Source organism: Trichechus manatus, unplaced genomic scaffold (assembly GCF_000243295.1).
Source record: "Trichechus manatus latirostris isolate Lorelei unplaced genomic scaffold, TriManLat1.0 scaffold00060, whole genome shotgun sequence".
Taxonomy (NCBI): domain Eukaryota; kingdom Metazoa; phylum Chordata; class Mammalia; order Sirenia; family Trichechidae; genus Trichechus; species Trichechus manatus.
The window spans coordinates 9,194,448-9,215,457 of record NW_004443996.1 but is presented as its reverse complement, the minus strand read 5'-3'; the positions used below and the strand labels follow the sequence as shown (position 1 = coordinate 9,215,457).

Below are 21,010 nucleotides of genomic sequence, written 5' to 3'. Positions count from 1 at the left end.
AGAGCTCTGCTTCTAGCCTTTTCTCCCCAAGGGCATCGTGAAATTGGGGCCTTAGTAAGAGTTCTTGTACATAGAGGCCTTGATTGTCTCTGAGGGATTTAGGAATTCTTCTTTAACTCTTTTTTCCCCTATATTCACTGGGAATTGGAGTGGTCTTACAGTAAGAAAATAGACTGCTAAGTGGCTAGAACCCAGCTCCCAGTGGTTTTCCTCCTTTGAGAATTAGGATTGGAGGTAAAATCCTTTTCCATGTCAATCAATGACTATATCCCTGCTCCCTCCCTTTGCTGGCTCCTGACTCTAATTGCATTCCAGGGCATAACAACCTATCACTTCTCTGCAGGGACTTCAGGGAGCTTCTGGATACCCACAGATCCACTAAGTGCCAGCCAGCCGGTCTAAGGGTCAGGCACAGCAAACAGCATTTGTGAGCTGCTGCAGCTGGAGGGAGGAGGAAAAAGCAAATACTTTAGCAAGCACAGCTGGCAGAGCTAGCGGCCCATGGACTGGGGCTAGGGCTGCTGTTTCCTCTGCTGCTGAGGCAGCTCTGCTCCCAGCCCCAGGGAACTTCTGGGGATAGCATCAGAGCTGGGGACTGTGGGCAGACAATGGCAGCTGAGGACCCAAAGGAACACAGGATAATGGCTCAATGTTGCCTGCTCACCCATTCTTATTCTCCCTGGACTACCAACATGTGCAGGTCCCTTTCAGTATCACGCTGTGGATTATGTCAGACTCTCTGGCAAAGATAGGTAAGTGAGGAATTTCCCAAGGCTCTCCCAGAAGATTGTCTAAGAGTGGGGACTCACAGGGCTTTTACAGAGGTTAAGAAAGGTACCCTTTGCTTAAGAGACCACCAAAATTGGAGAATTGCTCCTGCTATTTTTCAAAACTACCTTTTCTTATCAGCTCAGACACACTTAATAGTGATTATGTTTAAATGCTTTTGGTCTCTCAGCAGAAGGAGGCGGGAATAGGCCCAGCACAGGAGTTGAGTCTGCAAAGTGTCCCAGTTGTTCAAGAGGTGAGAGTAGCAGTCATAACTTTAAAAAAGAAGACAGGGAAATCTTACAGATACTAATCTGAAATGAGTCTTTAGCTCTTTCATTACCGTTGGCATAAACGATTTGCCAGCCACATTCTATGCCGCTGGGACCTCAGAGGTAAGATGTTATTCCTGTTCTAATGTATTTAGTGTCAAGTTGCATCCCTTTTGAAACATGTGAAGCTCAGCAGACTGGAGTTGGAGCCTCATTGTTGTGTAGGTTGAGCATTCTATTAGGTGATGCTTCCTGGATGTGTTAGTTTTGTAAACTTTTGTCTTTTTTCTTCCCTTTTTTTTCTGTGAGATAAGGCTTGCAAGCATAATTATGGCTTTCCTGTGTGATAGTTAGGGAGCCCTGGTTTTGTTTTGTTTTTCTGTGTCATTTCTGGAAGATTACAGATTTCCCATGAAACCTAATAGAAAGTCACCTGCAATAAATTATCTAGCTCTCATTGGTATATTGTCATACCACAGATCGCCAACACTAGATCGTGTAACTCAATGAGGATGGGTCCTGCCTGGTGTGACCCCTCGAGTCAATTGAGAGACACCAGGCCTCTGAGAAAGAGAAAGTAGACTTTATTGCAAGCCGGTCAAGCAAGGAGCTCGGAGACTAAGTCTCAAATCAAGCTCGCTGAGGTTAGGGATTCTAGGGCTTGGGATAGAGAACTTATGTATATATAATTCATGAAGTTTTTGGGAATACCAAAAAACCAAACCTTTTGCCGTCAAGTCAATTCTGACTCATAGCAACCCTAAAGGACAGAGTAGGACTGCCCCCATAGGGTTTCCAAGGAGCGCCTGGTGGGTTCAAAGTGTCGATCTTTTGGTTAGCAGCCATAGCTCTTAACCACTATGCAACCAGGGTTTCCTTTTTGGGAATACGCGGGCAATTTTAGGAACTAATTAACATGTATGGGATGCAGTGGAGTGTGTAATATGGCAGCTGGGGGCGTGTGTTTTTCAGGAGATACGACACACTAATTTTATCTAAGGACAGCTTTGCAGCTTATTGCTTATGTCTGAATGGGGAGGGTGATTGGTGGGTAGTGAAGTGGCCTTGAGCAGAGAAGCAGTAATATGGCCTTGAGCTGCTACACAGAATGTCTTTTCAGGAGCTCACAAACCCTGGTGTGATGGAAGAAGGGGAACACTTTAACCCTATTGGTTACATTCTAAGAAGGGGAACAATTTAACCCTGTCAGCTACGTCTGCCACTAGCCTCATTGGTGGCTTGTATTACCAGATCATATTTCTCAAAATCCATTTACCAACCAAAAATTTAAACACACTCAATTAGTAAGCATGCATGCCAATACAGAAAACACATGCCATGAAAAAATATATATATTAAGGAGAAAAAATGTAGTAACGATAGGTTTAGACAGCCTTCCCTTCCTCCCTCCAGAAAGGTTGTTATATTTGTCAGGTGATGGGAAAGCGGGACAAGTCCATTTCTCATCTTTTAGAAGAAATGCCTTTTTGTAACTACTCAGAATTGGAGGGGAAATTCAAATTAAGAATTGATCCAGCAAGTAAAAGAAGAGAAGAGGTGTTATGTCTTAACTGTTAGCCTTTATAAACACCCTGAATCACTAGTGTTATTGGTCTCCTAAGATGATTTGTTCTCAGCTCGCTCTTGTATGTTCTTTAATAATTTATCTGGCATTTGTTTTGGTGACATTAAAATTATGAGAGCCTTTTAACAATTTGAAGTGTTTATGGTTGAGTGGCCATTTCTTTGTAGACTCTGAACCAAAAACAATGCCAAGAAAACATGGTAGAATATATAGAATTTCTTATTTTTAAATTAATGTCTTAGTTCTGAAATAAATTATGTTCAGCATTCCAAAGTTTTATTTAAGTGACCTTATAGATATCATACTGTAGCATTAACTCCATGTATTATTTAATAATGACACACACAAGATCCATACACTCATAGCATGATAGATTGTCAGAGCTGGAAAGACCCTTAGAGATCATTCTCATCCAATCCCCTCATTTTACAGATAGGAAGTCTAAGTACCAGGAAAAGAAGATTCTTTGCTAAGTTGATAAATCAGAATTAGAATGCTGGTCTTGCATGACAATAATTGAATAATTAGCACTTGTGGATAGTTAAGATTCATATATATGTATATATATATATATATAGCAGCACTAGATATGTTGATTGCAATAAATAGACTAATAAAATGTTAATGTTAGGATCATAGGGCAAAAGGGACTTCCCCAAAGGTCACCCATCGCCATTTGTTTAAGCAGGACCGTACTGAGCTATCACTGACAGATAATTGTTTGCTGTAATCTTAGTAAAAGAATCTAATTTTAAAAAAAATCTTCCTTCTTACCTTTCGTTCATTCAGCAAATATTTTCTGAGTGCATTTTATGTGTGGAGCATTATACTAAGCCCATGGGTTACAGAGCTGAAAAATGTCCTATTCTTCCTATGAGAGCTTTCAAATTATCTCACAAAAGCCTAAAGGAAAGAAATGATTCAATAAAGGATAAAGAAGGAAGCATCATGTTGTAGTGGAAAGAGCTATTTAACATGTGCAAATTTAGGAGCCAGTGCCTGACATATAGTAGGCAATCAATATGTATGTTTGAATGAATGGATTACTTTTCTGTGCCTCATTTTTATAATCTGCAATATGGGGATAACGATATTTACCTTGCAGTGTTTTTGTGATGAACAAATCAAATAGAAGAATATATGTATAAATACTTTTGCAATTATTGAGAAATAATGTGTAATTTAGGTGTCAGCTGGCTTTCTTTTATAAAAAATTATTATTTATTTGATAAGTATCTGTTGAGCAGTTTCTGTATGCCATCACTGGGCTAGGAGATCAAAGTAAAAGAGTAGCCTCTATCTTTGAAAAAATTGTATTCAAATGAATCAGCAGGAATATTGGAAAAGAATTTAAGCAGTGTATTTGTAGGGTCTTGGATAGCTAGGAAGGGGAGAGATTAGCCAAGATGACCCATGAAGACTTTTTTTATAGCAGAAATAGTTGATAATAATTGGAATTATTATCTATAGACTACTTATCATTTAGAGCATGATGATGTGGTATATAATTCAGGGCAAAGACAAAAGAAAACAGGAAAAAACACAGAACTGCTGCCATGTGGGCTGCTAGAGGTGGCTGCATTTCCCTCAGAGAATGAAAGACGCATGTCTTCTAAGAGAGAAAACAACATTATGATTAATTATACTTTGATAATCCAGTGGTATGGAAATTAAGGTAAGCCTAGTTCTGCCAGTCAGGCCAAGTGGCATTTGGGGTAATTAGCCGAGATTGTTAGGGGCCAGGAGACCTGACTGGGTTGTCATTCCAGTTCTGTCACATACTTACTGTGTAACCATGGAAAGTCAGCTTCCTTTTCTGGGCCTCAATTTCCTTATAAAGAACTAGCTATGATTCGTTATCAATGAAGAATTAGTTATGATTACTAAAGGGGATTTTCATCTCTTATTATTCAAATCAGAAATTTGAATTATGGTTCTCAATGTTGTACTTTTTTAGAATACTGATATCTATCACTGTGATCATGAGAAGAGCAGAAGAATATTGTTGTTGCTGTTGTTGTTAGGTGCTGTCAAGTCAATTCTGACTCACAGCGACCATATGTACACAAGAACAAAACAATGCCTGGTCCTGCACCATCCTCACAATTTTTGCCGTGTTTGAACCCATTGTTGCAACCACTGTGTCAATCCATTTCATTGAGGGTCTTCCTCTTTTTCTCTGACCCTCTACTTTACCAAGCATGACATCTTTCTTCAGCGACTGGTCTCTCCTGATAACATGTCCAAAGTATGTAAGACGAAGTCTCACCATCCTCCCTTCTAAGGAGCATTCTGTCTGTACTTCTTCCAAGACAGACTTTTTCATTCTTCTGGAAGTCCATGGTATATTGAATATCCTCCTCCAACACCATAATTCAAAAACATCGATTTGTTGTTCTTCCTTTTTCATTGTCCAGGTAGCTGTCTTCAAAATTTCTTTGCACAGACAAGTGAGTACTTCCAGTGTTGCATCTGTTTGTCTAAACATCTCAGCTAGTATTCTGTCAGTTCCTGGAGCCTTGTTTTTCGCCAGTGCCTTCAGTGCAGCTTAGACTTCTTCCTTCAGTACCATTGGTTCTTGGTCGTATACTCCCTCCTGAAATTGTTTAACGTAGACCAATTCTTTTTGGTACAGTGACTCTGTGTATTCCTTCTATCTTCTTTTGATGCTTCCTGCATTGTTCAATATTTTGCCCATAGAATATTGCCAGTTGATAAAAGCATTTTTTCCATTTTAAAATATGTGCCCACGTTTGAAAATAATTCAGTGGACATGTGAATAATCTTGTTGTTGCTAAGTGTGAATTCCTTAATTATATTAATAAACATTTTTTTTTCCATTATAGAGAAAAATGCCTCTATTCTTGCTTCTGCATCTTTATTAAATTATTATTAAAATGGGAAATGTGAAGTGACTAAGAAGTAATTTTCCTGGAAATCATGAAGCTTGACAAGAAGGATGACATATAGAGGTGATTGATAATGAAAATGTTATAATACCCTTTTTTCTCTTTTCCAGGATATCATCTCTGTGATATGATGCTCACACTTGTACCTGAAAGCGGCCTCTTGATATTTGTAGGTTTCATTATAGGAGGAATAACTTACAGTTTAAATGACAAATCCCCACCTGTCATGAACTTATTGTGGTTAGGTGCCATCCGGTCAGTTATGACTCATAGTGACCCTACATACAACAGAAAGAAACACTGTCTGATTCTGTGCATCCTCACAATCACTGCTATGTTTGACCCATTGTTGCAGCCACTGTGTCAATCCATCTCATAGAGGGTCTTCCTCTTGTTTGCTGATCCTCTACTTTACCAGGCATCATGTCCTTCTCCAGGTACTGGTTCCTCCTGATAACATGTTGAAAGTACGTGAGATGAAGTCTCGCCATCCTTGTTTCCAAGGAGCACTCTGGCTGTATTTATTCCAAGACAGACTTGTTCCTTCTGCTAGTCCATGGTATAATCAGTATTCTTTACCAATACCATAATTCAAAGGCATCAATTCTTCTTCAGTCTTCCTTAGTCATCGTCCAGCTTTTGTATGCATATGAGGCAATTGAAAATATCATGGCTTGGGTCAGGCAATCCTTAATCCTCAAAGTGACATCTTTGCTTTTTAACATTTTAAATAAGTCTTTTGCAGCAGATTTGCCCAATGCAATATGTCATTGGATTTCCTCACTGCTGCTTCCACGGCCGTTGACTGTGGATCCAAGTAAAAGGAAATCCTTGACAACTTCAATCGTTTCCTTATTTATCATGATGTTGCTAATTGGTCCAGTTGTGAGGATTTTTGTTTTCTTTATGTTGAGGTGTAATCCATACTGAAGGCTGTAGTCTTTGATCTTCATCAGAAAGTGCTTCAAGTTCTCTTCGCTTTCAGCAAGCCAGGTTGTATCACCTGCATATCACAGGTTGTTAATGAGTATTCCACCACTCTTGATGCTACATTCTTCGTCATATAGTCCAGCTTCACGGATTATTTGCTCAGCATGCAGATTTGAATAAGTGTGGTGAAAGGATGCAACCCCGATGCACATCTTTCTTGATTTGAAATCATGCAATATTCCCTTGCTCTGTTTGAATGACTGCCTCTTGGTCTATGTACAGGTTCTGCATGAGCACAGTTGTTCTGGAATTCCAATTTTTTTGCAATGTTATCCACAATTTGTTATGATCCACACTGTCGAATGCCTTTGCACAGTCAATAAAAAACACAGATAAACATCTTTCTGGTATTCTCTGCTTTTAGCCAAGATCCATTTGACAAAAGTAATGATATCCCTCATTCCACATCCTCTTCTGAATCCACCGTGAATTTCTGGCAGTTTCCTGTTGATGTACTGCTGCAACTGTTTTTAAACGATCTTCAGCAAAATTTTACTTGCGTGTGATATTAATGATATTGTTCGATAATTTCCGCGTTCTGTTGGATCACCTTTCTTTGGAATATGCATAAATATGGATCTCTTCCAGTCGGTTGGCCAGATAGCTGTCTTCTAAATTTCTTGGCATAGACAAGTGAACACTTCCAGCACTGCATCTGTTTGTTGAAACATCGCAGTTGATATTTCGTCAATTCCTGGAGCCTTGTTTTTCACCCACTTCTTCAGTGCAGCTTGGATTGCCTCCTTCAGTACCATCGGTTCCTGAACATATGCTACCTCTTCAAACGGTTGAACGTCGACCAATTCTTTTTGGTATAATGACTTTGTGTATTCCTTCCTTCTTCTTTTGATGTTTCCTGTGTTATTTAATATTTTCCCCAAAGAATCCTTCACTATTGCAACTTGAGGCATGAATTTTTTCTTCAGTTCTTTCAGCTTGAGAAATGCCGAGGGTGTTTTTCCCTTTTGGTTTACTATCTGTGTCTTTGCATGTCATTACAATACTTTTCTTCATCTTCTCGACCTCCCCTTTGAAATCTTCTGTTTGGTTCTTTCACTTCATCATTTCTTCCTTTTGCTTTAGCTACTCGACGTTCAAGAGCAAGTTTCAAAGTCTCTTCTGACATCCATTTTGCTCTTTTTTTTTTCTTTCCTGTCTTCTTAACGACCTCTAGCTTTCTTCATGTATGATGTCCTTGATGTCATTCCACCATTTGTCTGGTCTTCGGTCATTAGTGTTCAATGAATCAAATCTATTCTAGAGCTAGTCTCTAAATGAAGGTGGGATATACTCAAGGCTGTACTTTGGCTCTCGTGGACTTGCTTTAATTTTCTTCAGCTTCAACTTGAACTTGCATATGAGCAATTGATGATCTATTCCACAGTCAGCCCCTGACTTTGTTCTGACTGATGATATTGAACTTTTCCATCATCTCTTTCCACAGATGTAGTAGATTTGTTTCCTGTGTTTTCCATCCAGTGAGGTCCATGTGTATAGTCGCCGTTTACGTTGTTGAAAAAAGTTGCTTGCAATGAAGAAGTTGTTAGTCTTGCAAAATTCTATCATGTGATCTCCGGCATCGTTTCGATCACCAAGGCCATATTTTCCAACTACCGATCCTTCTTCTTTGTTCCAACTTTTGCATTCCAATCACCAGTAATTATCAATGCATCCTGATTTCATGTTTGATCAATTTCAGACTGAAGAAGTTGGTAAAAACCTTCAGTTTCCCCATCTTTAGCATTAATGGTTGGTTTGTAAATTTGAATAATAGACGTATTAACTGGTCTTCTTTGTAGGCGTATGGATATTATCCTATCACTGACAGCGTTGTACTTCAGGGTAGATGAAATGTTCTTTTTCACAATGAACGTGACACCATTCCTCTTTAATTTGTTATCCCCAGCATAGTAGACCATATGATTGTCTGATTGAAAATGGCCAATACCAGTCCATTTCAGCTCACTAATGCCTAAGATACTGATCTTTATTCATTCTATTTCATTTTTGATGACTTCCAATTTTCCTAGATTCATACTTTGTACATTCTCCGTTCCAATTATTAATGGATGTTTGCAGCTGTTTCTTCTCATTTTGAATCGTATCACGTCAGCAAATGAAGGTCTTAAAATCTTGACCCCATCCTTGTCGTTAAGGTTAACTCTACTTTGAAGAGGCAGCTCTTCTCCAGTCGTATTTTGAGTGCCTTCCAACCTGAGGGTCGCATTTTCCAGCACTATATAAGACAATGTTCTGCTGCTGTTCATAAGGTTTTCACTGGCCAATTTTTTCAGAAGTAGACTTCCAGGTCCTTCTTCCTAGTCTGTTTTGGTTTGAAACCTCCACTGAAACCTGTCCACCAAGGGTGACCCTGACAGCATTCAAATACTGGTGGCAAAGCTTCCAGCATCACAGCAACACACAAGTCCCCACAGTATGACAAACTGATAGACACATGGTGGCCTGTCATGAATGGTGACACACTTTTCCTGTACTTTCTTCCACCAGTAATCCTTGATGCAGGGTATTTTATGCCTAGCAGCTCTTTTGTGAGAACGTCATGACCATTCTGTTGTATGCTGTAGTTGGAACCATGTGGAATGTATTTGGAATAGGCTTTTACCCTATATGGTATATGTCAGATGAAGTATTTCAAACTTCAGGATGTGTCATTGCTCCATAATCTTTGGTTTGGTAGTTTGTTTGCCTCAGTAAATACTGTGGCTGTGCTCTCTGTATTTGAAGAAAGTAATGTGAATGAAAAGTTTCATTTTTTGGTATTTGGAGAATCCCTTCTTAACAATGCTGTTACTGTTGCATGTATCCTAAGCATAAGCTTTCTAGGTAGTGAATCAGGTTTCCTTATGTTCATCCCTGAAATTTAAATAAGAATTGAATTCTGGCTTGAACCATTAAATGAGCTATTTAGTCCTAAGAGTAAGTTTATAAACTGAGAAAATATGATTTAATGGTCACTAATATGTTTTTGAAAATGAGAGTGCTTCCTTGAAACTATATTAATCTTCTATCAATTTATTAAATGAAAGCTGGGATAAAACTTCTGGAGGCCAAAGTATTCCCTGTAATCCCAAATAAGAGTATGTTAGCCATGAAGGTTAACTTCATACCCCATCAGACAATTTTCAAACAGAATCATTCATAGTTTGACAGTGGTCTGTAAAAATCTCTCTTGATACAGGGAAGCTTTCTATGAACTTACGTTGAGGAGGAAATGGGAACTTGGAGAACTCCAAATTTGAGAAACTTTGAGTTAGAAGTATACATATGACATGATTTGGGCCTTTTATGATTGCTACATTTACTCTAATCCTTTCTTATGAAGGTTCTATGTAAGCTATTTAAATCTTTCTCTGAAATGCCATCTGTCACATCGGTGGGTATTTTGGCTAGGATAGGAAAGTTTTTTTGGTTGGAATAGAAGGTATTTTCATTGGGTTTCTGTTCGGCATGGTTGCTGCCTTTACCACCTGCTTTACAAGACTACCCCTGTCATCAAACCCCTCTTTGTCTTCTTATATAGTTATCTCTTCTCCCTGACTGTTGAAATGTTCCATCTCTCAGAGATTGTAGCACAAGTATCTGAACAAGTCTTTAATCTAGAGGATTCCTTTTAGGGATTGAGCCTGATTTTCCACTGGAAATTGTATCTTCTAGATATGAGAGGGGGCCCCTCCTTTTATGCTTCGCTAGGATTTCCTGTTAACCTCTAATAGAGTCACTTAGTCACAGCATTGCAAGTGTTAAAATGATCAAGCCTATAAGCTACCCTTAGAATTAAATAGTTACATCTCAGCTACCTTGCTTATATTGGGGATGGGCACACTATGACTCACTCATTGTATAACTAAAAGGTTGAGCATTTTGGCATGGGACTACCTAGGCCAATTCTCTATCTTTGCAGGGGAGAATCAATATCCTAATAGATAAGTATGTCTGAGTAGTGTTCTTATGGTAAATTATTAGATGATACACCTTATAAATAAGTTTGACATTAACTGTTCTTGTCTAGATGACATTTCTGCCATAACAATTAAAGAATTTTATTACTTCTTTTGTAAACCATACAGCATATGTTATGTTTTTCTCTTATCCATTGTTGGCATTTAACCAGTAATAATACCCTGTGTCTAATAGTAATCTTATAAGGCTAAATACCCACAAGTTAAGCTAAACAGTATTATTGTCTGAAGTATTTTGTATTAGGATTTAGACAGGTCATCCCATTCTGTGTACTTTACAGAAATAATGGCATACATTCTTTCAAATGTTGCAAATTTTCCAGACACTTAAAAAGAAAAAGAAAAGATTAAGTTTCATGGAACTAATGATGTTTGACTTTAAGTTAGTTTCAGTTCTAAAAGGATTTACTGTAAATAATAAATGTCGTGGTACAGCATTTGGATTAGTTTGTTTTAAATGAAAATGTTCTAGATTGAGAGCAAGGATCGTATCTGGGGCCTGGGTGATTGTATACTGATTTGTCAAGAGAGGTAGTTTGCGATTTAAACTGTCTTTGATTTCTATTTTCAGTATTATCTATTATGAAAGTCAGGTAAAGAGAGTCAAGGATCTATTGGATTAGATAAAGCAATTAAAATTTAATTTTTCTAATTCAGGACATTCTCCAAATCTTTTAAAATAGTATCTTTTAAGTGGCTTCTCTTTTTTGAACACCCTGAACTTTAAAAAATCTGACAATGTGGAAATTATTGCATTTGTGTTGAGTCATGAAAAAAATGAGGCCCAGGGGAAATAATGTTTACAAACCTACTCACTTCCTCTGAAAATCTCAGGTTTATTCTTGTAAGTCTGGTATCTTTTATTCTGGATTTGGATTACAAATATTCTTTGGGGCTATAATCTGATAATCTTGTTTATTTTAATTGACAAAGTTCTTATTTTCTATGGAAGTAGGTTAATGAAATCATTAAATGGTTTCATTTTTATTGAGACCACCTTAGGCTAAGGCTTTAGGTGCCTTTTTATGATGCAAAAGTTATTTCTCTCTCTTTTTTTTATTGTGGTTTAAGTGAAACTTTACAGTTCAAGTCAGTTTCTTATACAAATATTTATACACACATTGCTATGTGACCCTCGTTGCTCTCCCTATAATGTGACAGCACACTCCTCCTTTCTACCCTGAATTTCCAGTGTCCATTCAACCAGCTACTGTCCCTTTTTGCCTTCTCATCTTGCCTCTGGAGAGGAGCTGCCCATTTAGTCTCATGTATCTACTTGAGCTAAGAAACACTCTCTTCACGAGTATCATTTTATGTCTTACAGTCCAGTCTAATCTTTTTCTGAAGAGTTGGCTTCAGGAATGGTTTCAGTTCTGTGCTAAAACAGAGTCCGGGGGCCATGTCTTCCAGGGTCCCTCCAGTCTCAGTCAGACCAGAATATTAAGTCTGGTCTTTCTACTAGAATTTGGGTTCTGCATCCCACTTTTCTCCTGATCCTTCAGGGACTCTCTGTTGTATTCCCTGTCTGGGCGTTCATTGGTGGTAGCGGAGCACCATCTAGTTCTTCTGGTCTCAGGCTGATGGAGTCTCTGGTTTATGTGGCCCTTTCTATCTCTTGGACTAATACTTTCTTTGTGTCTTTGGTGTTCTTCATTCTCCTTTGCTCCATGTGGGTTGGGACAAGTTGATGTATCTTAGATGGCCGCTCACTAGCTTTCAAGACCCCAGACACCACTCGCCAAAGTAGGATGCAGAACAGTTTCTTAATAAACTTTGTTATGCCAATTGACCTAGTTGTCCCCTGAAACCATGGTCCCCAGATCTCCGTCCCTGCTACACTGTCCCGCAAACTGTTTGGTTGCATTCAGGAAACTTCTTAGATTTTGGTTTAGTCCAGTTGTGCTGACTTCCCCGTAGTGTGTGTTGTCCTTCCCTATACCTAAGATAATTCTTATCTACTATCTGGTTAATGAATACCCCTCTCCCTCCATCCTCACCCTCGTAACCATCAAAGAATGTTTTCTTCTGTGTTTAAACCATTTCTTGAATTCGTATAATAGTGATCTCTTACTGTATTTGTCCTGCAAAAGTTATTTCTCTTAATGTCCTTTTTATATCCATGTGTATAAATTTTGTGCTCGTGTAAAAATCTTTAGTTTACTTAAAGACCATTTTTAAAAAATCTAGTTGAAAAATAAAAGAATAAGTATTGTTTAAAATATTTAAGAAGATTCTTTTCTAAAACATTGTATTAATTGGGAAAATAAGCTGAAAACATAGAGTCACCTAAACAACCAAAGCAGGTAGATACTGAAGATATTAGAACATGTAATTAAGATGGATTTTAAAAAAGTTCAACTGAAAGTCAATTTATAGATCTTAAATATTAAAATCATTTGAAAAATTGAAATTTTAATTTTTTATGATAGAAGTAGAAAACCTCCTCCAAAACCCTCTGAGCTTTACTTTCTTCATCTGCTGAATGTGGAAAATGCCTACTTTAAAGTATAATATAAGTTGTCATTGTTGGGTGCCATTCAGTCAATTCTTACTCATAGCGACCCCATGTGACAGAGTAGAACTGCCCCATAGAGTTTTCTTGGCTGTAATATTTATGGACTCAGATCTCCAGGTCTTTCTCCCGCTACAGTGCAGGGTGGGTGTGAACCACGAACATTTGGTTAGCAGTTGAGCACTTACACCTTGCGCTATCAGGCCTGCTTATGACTGTGAGTAATAATATGAAATCATGCATTGAGTGAATGCTATGTAAATATGAAAAGTAATTTTTAGTCATTATGTAGTTATTTGTTGATTGAATCATTGTGTTAAGCATAAAGCAAAAGTATAATTGTAGCCACATAGTTGCTTTGGGAAAAATTTCCTTTCCTCCATTTCTATCCCAAAGTTCAATACTTTGAAAAATGTAGCATAAAACACCTGAATGCAGTCAAACATTGATCACTTTTTCAGAAATCAGCTATGTATGAATCTGGTTTTACCAGGAGGACTACTGATTCTCGTAATGGTCAATACTTTTATTGATTTTGGGAGGTGGGAATGTGGAAGTAATTTTACTATGTGTAGAGTAATTAAAACTCTATTAGGAGAACTGTGAGACTGAACAGTGTTTTCAGCCTAAAAATTGTAAAGCATGCAGTCTTAATGATGGTTGCTGCTTCTAACAGTGGTGCATTACATCCATTATAGAACTTACTTTCATTCTTTTCAATAATGCATTGCTTCTGAAGTCAAGAAGTACACAGTTAATGATATTATAAGGGTAGATTTTATTATATTAAGTTGCCTCCTGCTTTAGACATTTTTAGTAAAATATCAACCTATCAGCAGCACCAATTGTTATAGAAGATAGGTATAAAATATTAAATCAGTTTGTATTATAATTAAAAATTAAATTGTGAGGCATATATATATTTTTGTACTATAAGTTAAAGCTGTTAATGCTTCTTTGAGATTAGTATCTGAGATATGATCTTTATTTAGAAACTTCAAAATGTTTAGTATTTTTTTAAATCACCTTTATATTTTTGTTACTTCTTTTAAGCTTGACAAATATGAATTAATTTCCCTGAGTTTCAAATTTTTCTGCATTGCATTCAGAAAACTGCTTTGCTATTGTTGCCAACTAGTGTAGGTTTGGAGCCCTGGTGGCGTAGTGGTTAAGTGCTATGGCTACTAACCAAAAGATTGGCAGTATGAATCCACCAGCTGTTCCTTGGAAACCCAATGTGGCAGTTCTATTCTGTCCTATAGGATGGCTACGAGTCCAATTGGCTCAACAGAAATGGGTTTAGTGTAGGTAAGAGAACAATGTTTGTTAATTAATTGTGGTTGGGTCAGACTAGTGTTTTATTGACTATGCAAAGGAATTGCACTGTGTGGATCATAACGAATTATGGATGACATTGTGAAGAATAGGAATTCCAGAACCCTCAACTGTGCTCATGTGGAACCTGCACGTGGACCAAGAGGCAGTTCAAACAGAACAAGGGGATACTGCATGGTTTAAAATCAGGAAAGTTGTGCGTCAGGGTTGTATCCTTTCACCATACTTATTCAATCTGTATCCTGAGCAAATAATCCAAGACGCTGAAGTATATGAGGAAGAGCACGGCATCAGGATTGGAGGAAGACTTATTAACAACTTGCAATATGCAGATGACACAACTTTGCTTGCTGAAAGTTAAGAGGACTTGAAGCACTTACTGATAAAGATCAAACACTACTTCCTTCAGTATGGATTGCAACTTAAACTAAAGACAACAAAAAATTCTCACAACTGAACCAATAAGCAAGATCATGATAAATGGAGAAAATATTGAAGTTGTCAAGGATTTCATTTTACTTGGAACCACAATCAATGCCCATTGAAGCAGCAGTCAAGAAATGAAACCACATATTGCTTTGGGAAAATCTGCTGCAAAAGATCTCCTTAAAGTGTTAAAAAAAACAAAGATGTCACGTTGAGGACTAAGGTGCACCTGACACAAGCCATAGTATTTTCAGTTGCCTCATATTTATGGGAGGGCTGGACAATGAATAAGGAAGACTGAAGAAGAATTGATGCCTTTGAATTATGGTGTTGGCAAGGAATATTGAATATACCATGCACTACCAGAAGAATGAACAAATCTGTCTTGGAAAAAGCACAGCCAGAATGCTGCTTAGAAGTGAGGATGGCAAGATATTGTCTCACAAACTTTGGACATGGTATCAGAAGGGACTAGTCCCTGGAGAAGGCCATCATGCTTGGGAAAATAGAGGGTCAGCGAAAAAAACGAAGATCCTCGATGAGATGGATTGACACAGTGGCTGCAACAACAGCCTCAAACATAGCAATGATTGTGAGGATGGCACAGGACCAGGAAGTGTTTCTTTTTGTTGTACATAGGGTCGCTATGAGTTCGGACTGACTTAATGGCACCTAACAGCAGACTGCTGTGAATGTCTAATATTGTTTTCCAGACTCTCAGAAACTAATAGGCATTGTTACAAAATGTCAGGTTGACACCACTTCTTGGCAGAAGAGATAGAGGGACAACTGATTCTTGTCTGTACCATTTCTATGCACAGTTAATGAAGTGCACCATTTTTCGGCCCTTCAGATAGTATTATATCAAAGCTCAAGTGCAGAAAACGGAGGCCTATTCATTTCTCACCTTCCACGCTCATATTATCAACATCTTTAGATACAAGATTATGCTTTCTACAAAAATTATGTTTGCGATAAGCTTATTGATTGTGTTTCTTAATCAGGAAGTTTGAAAAATTTTCTTTCACTTTCTAATGAAAAATGAATTTCTAATTATAGTTAAAATACTCGCAAGATATTCCTTTTTTCCAACATTTTCTTCCCTCCAAAAAAACTTCCTAAACTTTGGAGAAAAGAAGTTACTATAGAACATAAGTCTTCAAAAATATGTTTTATATAGTGACAAATTGTATTTTTGTGATACCAGAAAAGTATTGTAAAGCTATTTTTGTAAATTTTGAAATAAACTACAAAGCTAAGCATAAGAATTTAAGAATACTCTAGCTTAGTTCTCCAGTTCTATGATGAGTTTGAGTTGTACCATGTGGAAAATTGCATAATTCATCTTTTTTACCATATTAAAATGCATCCAAGAAAGTGATGTCAATCAGCACAAAAATGCCCTATGTAATAAAGTTTCTATACTGTATTATCGGTTTGCTTAGCTTTCAAAACTGTTGCAGTCTGGTAGACGTTTTCCCTTGTTAGCTCAAATGGGTAAACTCTATGTGCCTGTGTAGCATAGGACTCTTTCATTTTTGGAAGGAGTCTGTCTTCTATCGCACTGACACCTAGATGGCTTTAGCTGGTAACTGTGGTCTCTGTTATCTGTATCTTCCAGACAAGTGCCTTTTATTTATTAAATTTAAAATTAAGTTTAAATTTTAAATTGAAGTCCTAGCTCAAAATATGTACATAAATAAAATCATAAATTATAGATATATACCTTATTTCATTTTCATAGTAGACACTACTAGTTTAACAGTATTTCCTAAAAATGCCAAACAGTATTATAGTTTCTTTAAAATGGCCTTTTATTTGTGTTTCTTTTGAAATTAAGCTTACATATCTTACAGTCATTTGGAGTAGCTGAGGGGATACTTGTATATTTAATTACCGTTGTTAGAGCAAGCAATTAAAGAGGAATCACAACACTGCCCCTGACTACCACTCCTCCCTTTTATTTCAAAATTTCCAAAACTATATTAAAATAGGTTCTGCTCGACGTGTCTTTCGCAAAGCTTCTCTGGCCCACCCAACTCACTTGGTATGGAATTGTGAGGCCAGCGACATTCTCAGGAGAGAAAAAAGTGTTTTCTCACTGAGAATGGTGTGAGAAGCAAGATCTGTAGTGAGAATTGCATGAGATGGGGACTTAATGGTTACTTTTCAAATGAATGTATGAATGAGTGCATGAATGATTGGGGAGATTTTAGATGACTGCTGTTAATAAGACATTGTAAGACAACTTTTTAAGAGAATGTATTTGCAGTAATCATGCTTCTATGAGTCACACACTGCTGGCGCCCTTTCAAGACCCAATTATTTTCTGCTTTGAATTTTTTTGTTGTTACTATGTATTTTCATTGATGGAAGCATGCTGAATCATTGAGTATTGTTGAATTTTTGGTAAGTAGTATACATTTTTTTTGCCTCCTCCCACAAGCTTACCATTAGAGTCCAGAGGGACATACATTGTCCCACTAATTCTACCCCCACAGCCCCCTTACTGAGTCTCCTGGGACATTTGTGTCCCAAAGAAATTTTTCAAAATTTCTGTTTTTCCTACTAAAAATGAATATACTTCATACATAGCATGAAGAAAACAGTAATTTGTGGCAAGTGCTGTTTTTTTTTTCACTTTCAAACAGTCACAAAGGCCTCTTCCTTGTGACAGCTTGCACTGTCAGTGGGAAAGCAGCTTTCCAGTGAACCTGAGAGGCAGAAAATATTGGTGGGCAATCGTATATCCCAGCAGTCATGAAATGGATCCAGGAAGTGAGTAGATGAAACTCTTAAAAGTACCCTATACTTAAAAAAGAAAGTAAAATTAATTCCCTAAAGAGTCGATGACAGATATGACCATTTACTCTAAACTTTAATTACTAACAAACACTTATATAGAGATCAATACTTGAAACTTTAATTAAAATGCTAAGTTCAGTTTTAAAGACCGATAAATCTTATTGAATTCATCAAAAGACAAACATGAAACAAATTAAGATGACACATAAAAATAAAGGTTAATTCTATTGAGAGAAAGGACTTAGAAATAAGTTATGATTTTTATTTTTATATTTTTATATTTTTTGAATGTTATCTCCCATGCATGACCTCAAGAGATGATGTATTGATGTGATGTCTGCACAAAGGGTCTATAATAGCCCAACAGAATATGTTTTGGCAGTGTGAAATGCCTCATAGTCATCTAGACCGATGCTATTCAAAGTGTGGTTCATGGACAGGTTCTGGTCAACAGCTGTTGGTTGTTAAGTACTAAAACTGAAAACACTTTTATAGCAACTGGACAATCTCTGAAATCTAACAGTAACGATTATCATGGTTTGAATTATGTCCCCGCAAAAATGTGTATATCAGTTTGGCTGGGCCATGATTCCTGGTACTGTGCGATTTTCTTATATGTTGTAAAACATGCTTCTATGATGTTAATGAGGGAGGATGGGTGACAGTTGTGTTTGTAAGGCAAGACTGGATCTACAAGTCTGGATTGTGTCCTCAGGCAATCTCTTGAGATATAAAAGACAGAAGTGAGCAGTGAGACAGGGGGACCTCATACCATCAGGAAAGCAGTGCTGGGAGCAGAGTGTGTCCTTTGGACTGGGGTCCCTGCGCCGAGAAGCTCCTAGTCTGGGGGAACACTGAAGAGAAGGAGGCCGACAGAGAGAAAAAGCCTTCCCCTGGAGCTGACGCCCTGAATTTGGACTTTTAGCCTACTTTGACTGTGAGGAAATAAACTTCTCTTCATTAAAACCATCCACTTGTGGTATTTCTGTTATGGCAGCACTAGATAACTAAGACAACGATGACAATAATAAATCATACATTTTCTACGTCTTATTTTTTATTTAATTTTTCTAGAAATTCATTTAAAAAAAATTCTGTTATGTCCTGGGTGAAAGTTTACAGCACAAATTAGTTTTTCATTAAAAAATCTATACAGATAGTTTTGTTACATTGGCTGCAATGCCCACAGTATGTTAGCTCTCTGCCCCTTCCCCTTTAAACCTTGGGTTCTCCATGTCCATTTGTCCAGTTTTCTCGTCCCTTACTGCCTTCTCGTCTTTGCTTTTGGGCAGGTATTGCTCAATTTGGTCTCTTATATTTGACTGAATTAAGAAGCACGTTCTTCATGTGTGTTATTGTTTGTTTCATAGGCCTAACTAATATTTGGCTGAAACGTAGACTTCAGGTGTGGCTTCAGTTCTGAGTTAACAAGATGTCCAGAGGCCATAGTCTTGGGGATTCCTTCAGTCTCTGTCAGACCAGTATGTCTGATCATTTTTTGTGAATGTGAATTTTGTTCTACACTTTTCTCCCACTTTGTCCAGGACCCTCTATTGTGATCCCTGTCAGAGCTGTCTGTGGTGGTAGCTGGGCACCATCTAGTTCTTCTAGGATCAGGGTGGTGGAGGCTGCTGTTCATGTAGTCCATTAGTTCTTTGGACTAATATTTTCCTTGTGTCTTTGGTTTTCTTCCTTCTCTTTTGCTCTGAGTGTGATACAACCAACAGATGTATCTTAGATGGCCACTCACAAGCTTTTAAGACCCCAAAGACAGAGGTGGGGCCAAGATAGAGGAGTAGTCAAACCTTTCAGTGGAACCTCTTACAACAAAGACCCAAAAAATCATGTGATTCAATTATATATAGCAGTCTGGGAGACCTGAACATCAAAGGCACAGTTGAGGAACCAGTCTGAGTGGCAGGGGGAGGGAGAGATGGTTCAGAAGCAGAAGAAGTTGCCAGACCTGACCCGGTGAGAGCCTGACCCCTTCAGGCCTGAGCAGGTCATGGGTGAGTGGTGAGACAGGTAAGCGGCCGTGTTTGGGAGGTGCGTTTTCCATACTGGGAAAGACCCAGTGCAAGAGAGTCTACTTGGCCACCCAGAACCAGTGAGAAGCAACCCTCATCAGCAAAAGATAAGTACTTGGGTACAGCTTGCTGCGCAGATCAAAAACTCCCCCCTTAGGGGAAAACCTCTCTCCCGTTTACCTCCTCACTCCCTGCTCTGCACTGGGTCCCAGATTGGCTTCAGCAATTGCCGAGTCCCCTGGGCTGGAAGTAGGATCTGTCACATGCCCAGAGCCATTCTCCCTGCCTTGGAAAAAGAACAAATTAACAAAGAGGGGGAAAAAATAAATTGCTGGCTCCTCTAAGCCAGGAACCCAGGGTAGGCACAGAGCCTTTGCCTAAGCACAAGCACAAGGGATCCATAGACTTTGAGTGCCTTTCCCTCTGCATAAACTTCTGTGGGCCCATCTCAGCAGCATAAGCCCTCATTACTGCAGTACCACAGGCTTTATACCAGAGCTCTAACTTCAACTGTTTCAACTGTGAAGTGGCAGGTTCTCAACATTTGACACTGCTCTGCCCATTAAGCTGGGTCTTCATCTATCCACTTCAGGGGCCTGAGGAATGGTGGCTCCACTCACACTTAGCCACCTGTGATAGGGGCCCAAGAGTAAAAGGTGCCCCCCAATCCTTACAGCCAACAGCGTTAGGTGCCAATAGTCCAGCTGCAAAACCCAACTACCTAAGTGATTTAGGGAACAAGGGCACACCTTCCTCCTGGACACTTGGGGATGGATGTCAGCCCCTGCCTTGCTCAGAGTGTGTCCCCCTGCTGCAGCCAGATGCCTGTTTCTACACCAATCACCCATGCCAGTCTATGACTGTAAGTGAGAGCCTACACCAGACACTTGGTGGCTATCTACCTGGGCACCTGAGCTGAATCCATACAGGAAGAGTGGGCAGACTCCTGAGCTCACATACTTAGTAACAGTTCTAACCACCAAATGACAGCACATTAGAGCTTCAAAGGTGCAAATAATCAAACTAGCTCATATGAGCAGCTTATTTGGCCATATCAAAACAAAACAAGAAGCTAGGACACAGTAAGCAAACATAAAATAAATAAATATAATAACTTATTGATGGCTCGGAGACAACTGTCAATATCAAATCACATAAAAAGGCAATCCATTATGGCTTCAGCAAGCTCCCAAAATAAAGAATCTAGAAATTTTCCAGAGGAGGAATATTCTTGGAATTACTGGAGGCAGAATACAAAGGATTAATATACGGAACTCTTCAAGAAATTAGGAAGGAAATTATTCAAAATGCAGAACATGCAATAGAGGAAATTAAAAAGACTAGAGAAGAGCATAATGACAAATTTAACAGGCTGCAAGAATCCATAGAGAGACAGCAATC

At 38.3% G+C, this 21,010-nt stretch overlaps 1 pseudogene; it reads left to right on the top strand.

Moving 5' to 3' along the window:
- The first annotated feature begins 649 nt into the window (after positions 1-649).
- LOC101351942 (sodium/hydrogen exchanger 2-like) overlaps positions 650-21,010 on the top strand; it is a 59,598-nt pseudogene continuing 39,237 nt past the window's right edge.